The following is a 13,231-nucleotide window of genomic DNA, read 5'->3' as shown; positions in this document are numbered from 1 at the left end:
GAGAAGCTGCAACGTTTCTCTAGTGAGGTTCCTTCTGGTCTCTTGTGTATGCATGGGTTCTAGAAATATTTTGTGGGACTTAAGGACTTGACGAGAATGAGTTTTCTTGGTGGATGTGCTTTCTAGATGCCATGCAATTTTTTTGAAGCTATGCTATTTGCATTCTAGGAAAGCCTCATTTGTGAGTGGATACTATTTTGGGCTTTCCAGTGTTTGCAAGATGGAGATAGGCTTCCGCACTTAAATATGCCCAGCTGGCCGTTGCACCTGCCTTTTGAGTCACTACAGAGATCAGGAACCATTAACAACAGAAGTTGGACTTTCGTGGTACTTATCTCATGTTGTTTCTGGCAGTTATTTTTGCTGGGTATTTATAAGGACATCTGTCTTTTAAGGAGTCGTATTACTTATCCTTTTTTTTCCCACTAAGGAATAAATCACAGCTTGTTTCCCATACTGCCACTCTCATTCATAGTCTGAGGTGATTAGAAATGCAAATTGGGAGTCATTAAAACATTATAATTTCTTTTTCTATGGCATCAGGCGATATTTAAAATCAGTGTGCTAAGAAGGAACATGTGCTTAAAATGTGATTAAGATGTGAACAAATGAGTAGAATGAAATATTCACTTCCTTCCTGGAAATCTCTTACTGGGTCTGGAAATAAGGGGGACCTATAGTGTTCATCATTTCTGATTTATCATACTTGAAGCCTGAGACGTAAGCCTGAGATGTGCACGTTGTTTAAGAACACAGGAAAACACAGTAGCTTCTAATGTTTTCAAATTGCTTTGTGGAAATATATACTAAAGACTCCTTCTTGCAAGAGTGTGATTTACAGTCGGATTACCCACTCAAAGGACAGATCAGATTCAGCTGTTTTTCTCGTAGTGATTCTTGGATATGTAAACACTATAAAAACAAGAAGGAAAAATGGGATAGCTTAAGTATGAAAAGTATTGATCTGCACATTCAGAGCCAGAGATGGGATGTGCTGGAGGCAGATTTCCTCCACTGGAAATATGTTTATGTTGTAGGTAATAAAAAGTACTGGGGGATGCTTCCTATTCAGTAAGTAGCAGTGTCTCTGTAAGTATGCATTTTGTTCCTGACTTTAATTTATAAACAGAATTACATTGTCTTTCTGGAGGTCTACATGAAAATGAATTGCTTTTACAAAACAAGGGACCAGACCTCATAGTGTTTTTATAATTTCACATGCGGTTTTACGTATATTGGAGATATATATGATGGGCTCAGCTCTGTCTTTACTTTGTGTTAGTCACTGCAGTCAAAATATTTTACTATTTCTAGAAAAATCAACAGTCTAAAAATAGCAGGTGTTTCCCAGGTCAAAACCTGCCTCAGATATTGAGAGATGTTGACCGTCTAGATACATAAATGATGAATGCTAAACCCTGAAAATATCATTTTAATCTGTTTTCTTGTGAATATTAGCAGGCTTGAGGTTTATAAGCAAGAGTAAGAATGTAAAATTAGGAATCAAATGATCTCTATGTTGAATTTTTTCAAAAAAGCTTTTCTTTCATGCTATAAAATTTATCTTTAATCTGTGCTGATAACTTTTAATGGGCATCAGTTGGGTACCCCATTAAACTAACTGCTTTAAAATGGTTTCCTTTTAGAACTCACATTTACATTCTAGGAAATCAATTAGAGTGTATGGATTTTACATTTCCCTTGCAGTCTTCCTTTACAGTCATTTCTGAATGACCAGCCTACCAGAGCAAAACACTCAGAGGTGCAAATCTTTTGGAAGAAGTGCAAATGCCACACTTTTACTTGGAAAACTGGAAAAAAAAAATTGGACTTATTTAATATATCTGCCGAACATTTAAAACTGCGGAAAGCACGGGAAATACTTTTGGTGTATGGGAATGTGTGGTGTTTCCAAATTACAAACATTGTTTTGAAAATTTCCCCGGTAGTGGTGAATTATATGAGACCACGTCCATCCAAGAAGAGCTTGTTTAACTGGCTTGTGGTTCTGGGGCTCATTCAAACACTCTTAAACAAAATAAAGGGAATGGATGTAATAACCTCTTTATGGAAAGGCCGTAAAAAGGTACAGGGCCATGTAAACAAATTGGGTCATTTACTAGATGTTTTAAGTGATAGATTTGCAATCCAAATTCAGGGGTGTGTATTAGGTTTTATAGGATCGTGACCATGTTCTGTTCTGAAAATGAAGGTTCCAAGCTTATTTTTTGTTTGTTTGTTTGTTTTTCTTTAGTGCATGGAATCCTATTTTACATATCCTATAGTACATGCTGTTTTATACTGTAGTTTGAACTCACACTCACGATTTTGAGCATTTTCACTTACAAGTTTGTTCAACTTTGGAAAATGGTTAGAAACCCACGTGTGAACAGTTGAATTGACCTGATTTTTGGTAGCACTGGGTTCTGTTCAAGGAAAATAAGATGATTGAAATTGAAATTTTCCTCCTGGGCTCAGACATGTCTAAACTAATTGTAAAATAATTGTTCTGGCTTACAAGAGCAGACTCATAACTACGACTATGTAAAGTAGAAATCCAACAACAGTTATGATTTACAATTACTGTAACTCTGCCAATCTTGTAATAAAACCGCTATTATAACCCACCTACCGTGACATTCATTTGCCTTCCTTGAGACATAGGTTAAAAAAAAAAAAAAGCCTCTCCCAAGTTGTCTGGCTTTAGAGAGCCATTCCATTACAGCAGGGTATTCATTTATCTTCTCTGAAATGGGTAGGAGGGTTGTGCCAGAGCAGCCTGACACGGGGAGGAGGGTGGGCGGGCATACAAGAATGTGTGGTGCTGTGCTCCGGTGGTGATGCCTAGTGGCAGTGGAAGCCAGAAATAAATTTGGAAGGTGAAGTGAGGAAAGGAAACGAAGTCATTTCTCTGTTGATACCATAGCATTTATTCATTCCGCAGCTTCTCTCAATCAGGGTTGGCTCACTTGGCCTTAAAGGAAGTAGATTGTGTAAGAAACCTCAGTAAAAATCAATGAGCCTTTCTAAGTTTTAAACACTGATGGCATCATACCATACTGGCAACTTTTAAGTGTTGCTGCTGGAAGTTTGGCAGCGGAAATCACTGCTCCAGGTTCATAAGCCTTAAAAAACAAGGGACAATGGTGGATATTATAGTTTCTGTGTAATTTGTGACTTGCTATTTCCTTTCTTCTTTCTTTTCTTTCTTTCTTTCATTCTTTCTTTCTTTTCTTTCATTCTTTCTTTCTTTTGTTCTTTTGTTCTTTCTTTTGTTCTTTTCTTTTTCTTTCTTTCTTTCTTTCTTTTTGTTCTTTCTTTTGTTCTTTTCTTTCTTTTCTTTTGCTTGCTTTCTTTCTTTCTTTCTATCTTTCTTTCTTAACTTAGAACTAGATGGCCTTAAGTCTATGGAAAACCTAAGCTCTGTCTTTAAATTGGGTTCTGGGTAACCTTAAAAACAACGATTCACATCTTTTTGCCTTAGTTGTGCACTCACCTCTTTTATGTAGCACGGAGTCGTGTGTGGTCGTGTACTACATAAATACGCATCAAACTGAGGTGAATACCACAAAGTGACACCACTACCTGCCTGGAACCGTGAGGTGTTGTGAGAGATGCGCTGCTGACTTTGACTTAATCACTGCCTTCAAGTAGTTTATAGTGCAATGGGGAGATAAGACATAGAGCCAGCTGTAATACAGAATAAAATGCAGCATTGGGGGTGGGGATTGAGGGAAAAGCAAACTTATTTACAGCAGAGCCATTAGAAACCACTTAGGAGAGTTGTCAGGGGAGACTTCTGTTTTGAGCAAAGGTGCCTGGAAAGATGAGTGGCTGTGTGCATGCGGGGTTGGAGGTACAGTGGAGTGGATTTTAGGTGATGGGAGCCTGCTGGAAATATGAAAAGGAAGGGAGTCCGGGAAATCCATGCAGTCAGTCCAGTGGGGTTTGTTCTGACTGAGACCTCAGAAATGGATTCAGCAGCCAAGTGACTAGAAGAAGCACTAGGGGTGCCCACGTGGCTCAGTCGCTTAAGCTCCCGACTTGGGCTCAGGTCAGGAAGGATCTCACGGTTCATGGGTTCGAGCCCTGCACTGGGCTCTGTGCTGACAGCTCAGAACCTGGACCTGCTTCGGATTCTGGAGAGAAAGAAAGAGGAAAGAAGCAGGTTGATTTAACTTGTTTGATGGGTTTGAGAGTCTCCGGAGGAGACCCAAAAGGTTGTATGTGTAACGAGAGATAAGACTTCTGGGCTGGAAATTGCCTGTGCAGTTGCTGAAGGAACATGGGAGAAATGACCGCAGAGCACTGGGCAGCGTGTCAAATTATCGCAGAAAGAACTGAGCATACCTGGCAGAGAAGAAGGAACTAAATTTTGGAGGAAGCGAGCCTTGAGGCAAATTTTGACCAAGTGAGAAAGTGAGAGGAGATGCAGGAGAAATTGTAGTGAAGTTTCCCTGGAGGTGGTGTCAGAAAATTCCATCCCTATGGTGACGTTTTAGTCCTGCCTGGTGTGTAAAGTAGAAGCATCAATGATAGGAGGGATGAGATAACAAAAATAGATGTTTTGGCTTGGTCAGTCCACCTGGAGGATAACGGATTAGTTATCCGTAAGTCTGGGGATATGGGGATGGAGGAAGGAGAGGGGGGCTGGTAGGTAGAGATGTATGATTGCAGTGGCCGGAATCAACATCACATGTAGTAGAAAACGATAGTTACGGGGAAGGGCGTGACATGTGGAAGAACGTATGTTTAAAAGACCCATGCTAAACCAGGGTGAGTCAAGGCTTCTAACCAGTTACAGAGCTGCAGAGACGTGAAAAACAATCATGGACATTCAAATCAAAAAGCCACTTTAATGCCCCTTACTTTTTCTTTCTGGTGCTGATGCCCTTAAAAGTGTGCGGTCAAAAATCATAAAAGGATCGGGGGAAGCCACTGCAGGCCTCTGGGATCTCTGCTGTGGAAACTCTAGCATCTGTTGCAAGCACCACACAGGTTTTTTGTTTTTGTTTTTGTTTTTTTTTTAACAGCTATTAAGACTGCAGAAAATTGTTGGGGGGGTTCAAGGTACACCTATTGTTTGCTCAAGAGAAGAATATACCTCGGTGTGTGTATTCCGCACTCCCCAGAGAGGCTGTGTCCTGAGGATTGTGTGTGCTTCGATCGTGGGGAATCTTTTATGTTCCTATAACCATTGGCAACGTGTGCGTGGAACTGGTTTGTTGAATAACCATGACCATTGATTGAGTCTTGATCAAAAATGCAACTTTATTTTTGTTGTTCCTGAGTTTTATTGAACAGGGAAAATCTTCCCCTGTTCCAGTATGGATATTTCTATAAGACATGGTTTTTCATGGGCACCTGAGTGGCTCAGGAGGTTAGGCATCCGACTTCGGCTCAGGTCATGATCTCGAGGTTCGTGAGTTCGAGCCCCGTGTCAGGCTCTGTGCTGACAGCTTGGAGCCTGGAGCCTGCTTCAGATTCTGTGTCTCCCTCTCTCTCTCTCTCCGCTCCTCCTCTCCTTGCTCTCTTTCTCTCTCTCTCAAAAATAAATAAACATTAAACAAATTAAAAGAAAAAAAAAGACATGGTTTTTCAACTCACCCTTAAGAGATGCTGAGTTTGAGAGTGGTTTCAAATGTAAACACCCTATGATTTAGAAATAAGATTGCCCAGGCCTTTGGCAGTTAAAACTCCAAATGTCTTCACTACCTACCCAGGTCTGCTGCTGAGTGGATTCTGTCTGGGAAGGCAGCTGACGGGACGAGGCAGGAGTTTTGATGTGTCTGAGGGATTCCACCTTCAGGGAGTAGCTCCTGGCCATTTCCCATGAACGTCTTACTATCGCTGTGGTGTAACTGTACCCATGCTGCTGGCCCCTCAGTGCCATCCATTCTAGAATTCAGGTACCCGTATGTTCCGAGGACTCCCTTTGTCCGGGGCTTGCTTTCAGGATTCCAAATCTGAGAATGCCCCTTCAAACGAAGTCTCTGTTCTGCTTAAATAGGATTCCTTCACAAACATTTAAAATGTGGAATATGGTCCATTAAACACGCACAGACTTATCGTCAGGCTAATGAATGAAAACATTTCTATTTTTGAGTAAAGTAATTATGTTGGTATTTGTAATTTCTGCATTCTCCCTGTCATCACCCCTGGTTGGGTGCTGGTCACCTAAACTGTTGCATAAATGTCCTTATTCTTCCTTAAGAGGCTCTTTCCATCTCCCCCCCCCCCCCCCCCCCATGGATCATATAAAAGAGGCTGATATAGGATAATCATCCTGTAATAGAGTTCTGGTTGTGTTTACTCAGTGCTTCTCAATCTTTTTTTTTTTTTTGGAAATTTTATTTTTTTTAAGTTTATTTATTTTGAGAGATAGAGGGAGAGACAGAATCCTAAGGAGGCTCTGTGCCATCAGCATAGAGCCTGATGTGGGATTCAAACTCATATACATACTGTGAGATCATGACCTGAGCTGGAATCAAGAGTCAGACACTTAACTGACTGGGCCACCCAGATATGCTTGTGCTTCTCAAACTTGAACGTGTGTACACATGAGCTGGGGACCTTATTAAAATGCACATTCTGATTTTGTAGGTGGTTGGTGGGGCCAGAGAATTTGCATTGTAGCAAGCTTCCAGATGCTGCTGTTGCTGGGCCGAGGACCAAACGTTGAGTAATGAGGGCCTGCTTGGGTGTTCTCAAGGTCTGCCGTGATCTCACCTCAATCTTTCCAGTGAAAAGATTGCACAGAGCTGATCTCTGCTCACCGCAGAGATGACTCCATGCCTCTGATCTTGGAACTCTTTTAACCCAGAAGTCAGTTCATTCCAATAAATATCACATGCCTTGTGTTCTAGTTACCATGGCACATCCTGAAAACAGAGAACAAAACGCAGGTTTTTGAGTCCTGATGGTGACAACCAAACGTGGCTTTTCCTACACTAGAGACAGGGGTAGGCTTAGTATGCTGAAGGAGCCCAGAGATGTTCCGTATCCTGGTCGTGAACGGCTTCGGGTGAGGCCTTTTCTTAATTGGGTCTTGAAGGATGGTTCCCTAGAAAGTAAGAGGATTCAAAGCAAAAGTCATAGACTTGTAGGAAAGCATGAATGAAGTCTTTTGAAAAATCAGCTCTGTTTTTTGGAAAATAAGATTGAAAAAATTACTCATTGATTGTGAAGAACTCTGTGTGATATACTAAGGAGTGTGTTTAGACATCATGTTCGAGGTCCTAGGGAGAAGGCTGCATGCTTTCTGCACCAGCTTCTAGTGGTAGTGGCCTGTCTTTCCCCCCATTTTCGTATTCTTATATCTGTAACAGATCAGTAACTATTCATTGAATGATCTGATTTAGGTTTGGTTTTGGTTGTTTTTGTTTTTTTGTTTTTTGTGTTTTTTTTGCTTCCAAAAAAAGAAAAAAAAGTATAGCAGGATGATTGTAAAATACAGAGAAGTGAGGGACAAGGATACCAGTTTAAAGGCATTGGCAATAGTCCAGATATCAAATAATGACTAATGGACCAGTTACTGCCTGTGGGGAGATGGGAAGGGTAACCATCAGGTAACTATCATCCCTCTTTCACTCTGTCTGTTCAAAGCCTGTGTGTATTTAAGGTCCAGCCCGATTGCTGCTGCCTCTACAAATCCTGTGTGTTTCACTAGTCTGACATGTGTGCCTGCCCTAAACTCCCAGGATATTGCAGAACTTGCCACTTTCTACCTTAAATTCTAGTTCTGTATGTGCCTTTTCTTCCATCATTTTCAAGTGTCAGAAAATAAAATGTTAAATAATCTTTAGCTTAGTGTCTCCTTAGATGGTAGATCTTTTTAAGTGAAGTGAAAACAGCCCACTTGGACCCAACACAGCCGGTTCTGTTGTAGCGTTGACATCTGGTCTCCCAGGTCATCACTGATAGGCTCTAAAGAGGTCATATGCTTTATTTCACAACTGAGGGATGTAACTGATGTCTGGCTTCATTTTGAGGAACTAAAAGGGGACACACTGGAAGGACTCCTAATCTTTCTGCTTAGACTGAGTAAAATGAATGTACAAAGAACATTATTAGCAAAATTATAATGATGACTGTTTAGAATGTTATTTCCTCAACAAGAAGAAGAAATGTATCATTTCCAGGAAACTTATTTTTAAACAGGGAACTTTATGATAGCGTTTATTGCAATCAGTTTAAGAAAAGCATGACTATCAAAAGTCTGTTTTCAAAACTTTAGCTTATTTTTATTTTGAAGTATTTCCTCCTTCTGTTCTTTCTAGTGAATGTGAGATTTATCCTCATGTGCTTGCTTATTTTCAGTTTGCTTTTCCTTTTTTTGTTTTCGGCTTTTGAGACTGACAACTGTGATTTATCCCCGGGAAAGCAAAAATCTTGGAAAAGTCATTATTTCAAAAAATCATTCAAAGGATGTATTTATTTTTTTCTTGGAAATAAAGTCGATTTTCTCAGCTCTGATCATATGAGCTTATGGGCAAGTAGTCCTTAGTTCTGGCATGTGGACAAAACAGAAGCAGCCCCTGGAGAGAGAGAGTTCAAAATTCATGGCAGTAAGCACATGTTCAGTATGCCAATATTTATGGTGTCACAACCAAATTAAAACCATACCCTCTGTGATTTACATAAGTACGGTACCCAGACTACAGAGGGTTATGCCCAAGTTTCTCAGTAGATTTAAGGCAACACGGTTGTTCAGGACTCTCGGAGACCAGTCTGTTTGTTTTTATATTCATTTTATTCATCTCTGTGAGGGAAAGTGAATTATCTTCACTTATATTCGTTTTGCAGTCATCCCGGATTAGCAGGGGTGGCAGATAGCAGGGCTGAAAACTGACTTTGTGCTTCCATATACAGTTTATTCAGGCAGTTGTATCCTAATATTCTCAGTTCCTGTGCTGGGGGAGTTAGATGTATTGGTTACTGAGAGTGAACACAGATAGATGGGTAATTCTCAATCTTTCATTTCTCGTGTCTTACTCATGCTATTAGAAAACCAAGGTTTCACCAATTTGGAAAAAAAAACCACCAGAATACATACTTTTGGCAGGAGGGCATACTTTATGTCTTTTTATGGCAACTTTTAAAGTAATACCATCTGGTAAGATTTTTAAGAACAATAAAGTTTCAGAAGCCCTGTTGAGAATACATCGTATTTCTCTACTTTGACCAAAGATATCTAGAAATGTATATTCTAACACATGATGCACTTGTACAGCAATGTAAGTGACAAAGATAATTCAAAAACTACAGTGGGGAGTAGGTTTGGTAGGAGCTAGTGAGTCACCTTTGCTGGTGGATATGACATTAGGGTGTTAATGCTTTCTTAATGACCCTTTTGAAAGTCCCAGATTTTTTCCAGATTCCTCCTGATTCCACTGTAGCAGGGACTCTAATCTAGAAAACAGTCTGGACAAGAACCCAGTTCCTGGATGTTTTTAATAGATTGGCTCTTTAGGGTTTTGAGAGACGGTCATATAACCATCATGCTATCAAGCAGAAATTTTTCACAACTGATGACTGCAAGTGGCAATCTTTTGTGAAGGCAGGGAGGTCTTCTCATTTATAGGATAAAATCATTTCTTAAGAGTAAGTCTCATGTGAACAAATGAAGCTTGACTATGTAAATCTTTCTTTTACTATGGGATAGAATCCAAGGTATGTAAGAAGTTATTTTATTTTTTGAGTTCAGTAATTTAAACATTGTGCTTCGGCTCTTTTTTGGTACTCCAAACATTTATTATTAAGGTTTCCTTTGGTGTTTCCTTAAAAAGACAAAATTCAGCATGTTTTCTTTGCAAACGATTGTCTTATACACAAAACAGAAAACAAACTTTCCTTTACTATTTTTTTCTCAGACCTAATTATTCAGTTGTTTTTATGCCTACGGATTTTTCAATGATCACAGATTTTTCACAGATCTTTTCATGTCTTATATTGGTGCTGGAAAAAAAAAAACTGTTTGAATCCTGTGCAGATTAATAAAAAAATACCGAGGAAATTTCCTTGGTTGTGTACTAGAAATTTGAGGAAGATCACTGACTTTTGCAGTTTATTAGTGGATCAGTTTATTGAATGTTTGGTGTTAGGTATCTCATGTATCAGACAGGTCTTAAGAGCTGGAGAAACCTGGCCTGTGCAGTTTCCGTTCTCGTCTAGCTGCCAAAATTGATTTTTTCCGTTTTGTATATGACTTAGGTCTTTGTACTGTAATAGATGCCAAGTTGAAGAATTGTTTTTGTCTTAAAACATGATTAGATTGAGTCAATGCTGTCAATAATTTTAGTGAATAACAGAAAATACACTTTCACTTAAATGTTCTTGAAGATTTCTATTTGATTTTCTACATAGTAATGAATAATTACTATCTCCCTCAGTGATAACTGACAAAAAATAAATATTACATTTCCTAAGAAACTTGGTAGTGTCATCCTAGGTCTGTGTGTACTAACTAACCTATAATTTAGGCTAACTCCATCATTATATTGTGACTTGAGATTCTTTGTTTCTGACTGCTTCATGATTCCTCTTATATTTTATGGAAAATACCTTGTTTATTTAAGTGCAAAGAGGATGTTGGTGAAATGAGATATTTAGTAAATGCTCTAGGAAAAAAAGAAGTTTTGATTATTTGAAAACCCTGCATTTTAAAAGCCAACAGATTCATGCTTTTGCCTAAATGTATAATGCCTCATGTTATAAACAGGACATTTTTTGTTTCGTTTCAGTGGCCGTATTAAAACAGGTTACACAGCAAGTCAGCTAATGTGACCAATCGTTGTCATTATACAATTTTTTGGGGAAGGAAGTCTGAAGCAGAAGAATATTCCTGGGGGAAGGATTTCTTTTTTTTCTACCAATTTAGACCTTCACTGGCAGTCTCTTTCCCCTAAAATTTATGCTTGAAATGGCCCAGAGATTTTAAATGTGGGGCATGTTAGGGGCCTTAAGTACATTGGTGGATTTAAGAATGATTTGCTTTGAACCTTCTTGCAGTGAATCTTCAGTAGAAAGCAAGGATTTTAATCTCTCCAACCAGATGGAGTGTGGATCTCCAGGCTCAGATTTTGGCTAAATTGAGAAAGACCTTTCTCTGGCTAGGTTAGTATTACGAAACTAAGGCTGGCTCTGGTACCGGGGCAGGGATTTCCTTCTTTTCATTATTATTTACCATTTGAATTGTATTTGACAGGTTAATATCAAGACCCGCAACAAGAAACCACTCAGGAGTCCTGGTTAACTTATGCCCACTTAATGACATATCAGTTGACATTTTTATTCTGAAATCTTTGCCAGTTTTTATCATTGACTGAATTTTGCATTCCATGAATTTGTAAAGCCGTTTAGCAATTCAACAGTTCTAAATTTCAAAGATCTATATATCTGTGAAAGTAAGTAGAATGTTTCCAATTGCAGCACTGCTCTTCAAGTTTCCTAGTGAATTGTGGGGGCGGGGGAAAAAGGCAAAAAAAAAATCCTTTTTTCTACCCTTTCAGGTTCTGTTGTATTTGAATTTAACTGACAGAAGTCAAATTATCAGGAAAAAAAGGCATATAGATTTTGTTAATATTTTTAGTTTTCTGTGGACAAGGGCTTTACAGAAAGGAATGAAGAGCTCAAAGTAGCAGTTAGACTCAGAGGCTTATATACCATTTTAGCAAAGGGCTATAAACTGTGGGAGAATTATTGGCTCTAAAACACATGGGGAAGGGGCGCCTGGCCGCCTCACTTGGTGGAGCATGTGACTCTTGATCTCCAGGTTGTAAATTCGAGTCCCATGTTGAGCGTAGAGATTAGTTAAAAATAATTTATGCCACCTTCACAAAGGGAAATTTATGCTCTGCTTTTAGGCAGATAAGGGGAAGACAGAGAACTTTTCCTGCATTTGTTGATTCTCACTCGCCGTAGGCTCAAAATGATCCTTCTGCCAAAGCGGCATATTTTGGGGTGGCATCCCTTCATAACCGTCAGATATAACAGTTGGCTTTTTCTAATAACCTGTATGTTCTAGAAAAGGGGCATGGGGGTGCTGGTGGTGTGTGGTTGCTGGTGCTTTTGTACCTCTGAACAAAGCTATTTTTATTTTCTGGTCCACTCCTTCTTCTCCTGTAGGTAAAGCTGACAGTTACAAATAATATGTCATCCGGTTTTTAATAGTTTCTGCCAGGACTGGATCTATACCATCTCAGATATTTCCTCAAACAGGGTAGGGAGGAGGGGCAGGGCGAAACAGTCTACATCCTCATTTGTGGCATTCTTGATTTCCGTAGAAAATCCGAGGTCATTCTAGTAATATCCAGTTAGGAAATGTGAAGTGTTATGACTCACTTTATTTTGGCTTTGCACAATATAGAAAATTTCTTGGCTAGGAAGGAATTCCTTTTCAAACTGCCAGTCCTCCCCAACAATTCTGAATAGGTAGTTCTCTCTCTGCACATTCTTTTGGGTTTAACTGCTGTGTAACCTCCTAACCCCTCATTAATAATTTCCTGAGGCTGGTTTGTTATAAAGAAACATCGCAGCACAGACTGTGTGTGTGTGTGTGTGTGTGTGTGTGTGTGTGTGTGTGTGTATGTGAGTGTGTGTGTGTGTGTGTGTGTGTGTGATTACTCCTTAATGACCAACTCAAATGGTATTAATGCTCTGAAGGAAAAAACAAGTGAACATTAGCTTCTTTCCCATTAGTGCGCATGTTAATCAAGGAGATCACACCCTTAGGCAGAAAGTAATGAATGCTTTTTAACTTCTCTTCATTATTCAAATTAAATGGCCCATTTTCTATATTGTACACACATTTCAATGGCTTGAGCATTTAAAGGAATAATCATGGATCTTTCAAAGCCTTCTTAATATCAGGATTCCAGAGAATAAATTTGTCTCTTTTTGGTTCTTAACAAGAACAAGAAATCGCCAAGGAACTGAACGTGTTTTGAGATGGGCATTTGGGCTTCCATTCTTCTACCCTGTAATCTCTTCTCACCTTTCTCATATTTCAGCTACACATGCCATCGGTGAATTTGACACTGGTCCCGTGTTGGTCAGTAGAGTAATAAACCTCCCACGAGAAATGCTGTGAATTATACACAGTTGTTGTTACTCATGGGATTTAGGGTGGTGATCAAAATGTGGTGTCCTCTTGGGAAAACGCTCACACTACGCTAAGTGAAGAAGCAGGGTGACAGTAGCATTGTAAATATTTTTATGCGTGCCCACATAC

General features: G+C 39.4%; 1 protein-coding gene and 1 long non-coding RNA gene across 6 annotated transcripts in view; one reads left to right on the top strand and one right to left on the bottom strand.

The window, feature by feature from the left end:
* The window catches only part of PDGFC (platelet derived growth factor C), a 203,451-nt gene that overhangs the window by 9,222 nt on the left and 180,998 nt on the right, over positions 1 to 13,231 (top strand). The gene's annotated exons all lie outside the window — the stretch shown is intronic.
* Positions 5,243 to 5,916, bottom strand: LOC125923790 (uncharacterized). The gene is made up of 2 exons (XR_007458162.1): positions 5,720 to 5,916; positions 5,243 to 5,544 (listed from the first exon to the last, which is right to left on the bottom strand). It is a non-coding gene; the product is annotated as an uncharacterized LOC125923790 (long non-coding RNA).

This window comes from Panthera uncia, chromosome B1, assembly GCF_023721935.1.
Source record: "Panthera uncia isolate 11264 chromosome B1, Puncia_PCG_1.0, whole genome shotgun sequence".
Taxonomy (NCBI): domain Eukaryota; kingdom Metazoa; phylum Chordata; class Mammalia; order Carnivora; family Felidae; genus Panthera; species Panthera uncia.
Note: the sequence above shows the minus strand (reverse complement) of the source record. Positions and strands in the feature narration are given on the sequence as shown.